General features: G+C 42.6%; 1 long non-coding RNA gene across 1 annotated transcript in view; it reads left to right on the top strand.

Moving 5' to 3' along the window:
* Nucleotides 1–498, top strand: part of LOC107720428 (uncharacterized) — a 26933-nt gene that overhangs the window by 4194 nt on the left and 22241 nt on the right. The gene's annotated exons all lie outside the window — the stretch shown is intronic.

Genomic DNA, 498 nt, shown 5'->3' with positions numbered 1-498 from the left:
TCATTGCACACAGCGTGATTGTGAATCGCCGACAGTTCCAGATATTTAGCATGCCAAATATTTCGCGGGCGTCTGCGACGTGTCGGCGATTCCCTCAGATCGCGTCTTTGATAATTCACACTGCGTGATTGTCACTCGCGTGAACGAGCACCGATTTGCCTCCGATTTCGGGCATTTGTCAGCGATTTCGCAAAACCTGTTGGCGAGTGAAAAATCGGGCTAAAATCGTGCAGTGTGAACTCGGTATTACTGTCACGGTTTCTGTTCATTTGGACATTGTTTTCCTTTTGCACCATTTCCCTTGTTGTGTTGATTGTATTATTCTGTTCAGGTGTGCCTAGTTAATTATTCTTGTTTGGTCTGAGTACTTAAGTTCCTGTATGTTCACTTTGAGTTTGTCTGGTCTTACGTCTACATGTCTTAAATGTTGCTGTGCTACATTGTGTTTGGATTTACCCTTGTTGGATTAAAGACTTATGATATATAACCTTTCATCTT

The sequence above is a fragment of the Sinocyclocheilus rhinocerous genome, unplaced genomic scaffold (genome assembly GCF_001515625.1).
Source record: "Sinocyclocheilus rhinocerous isolate Xijiao unplaced genomic scaffold, SAMN03320098_v1.1 scaffold601, whole genome shotgun sequence".
Classification (NCBI taxonomy): domain Eukaryota; kingdom Metazoa; phylum Chordata; class Actinopteri; order Cypriniformes; family Cyprinidae; genus Sinocyclocheilus; species Sinocyclocheilus rhinocerous.
Note: the sequence above shows the minus strand (reverse complement) of the source record. Positions and strands in the feature narration are given on the sequence as shown.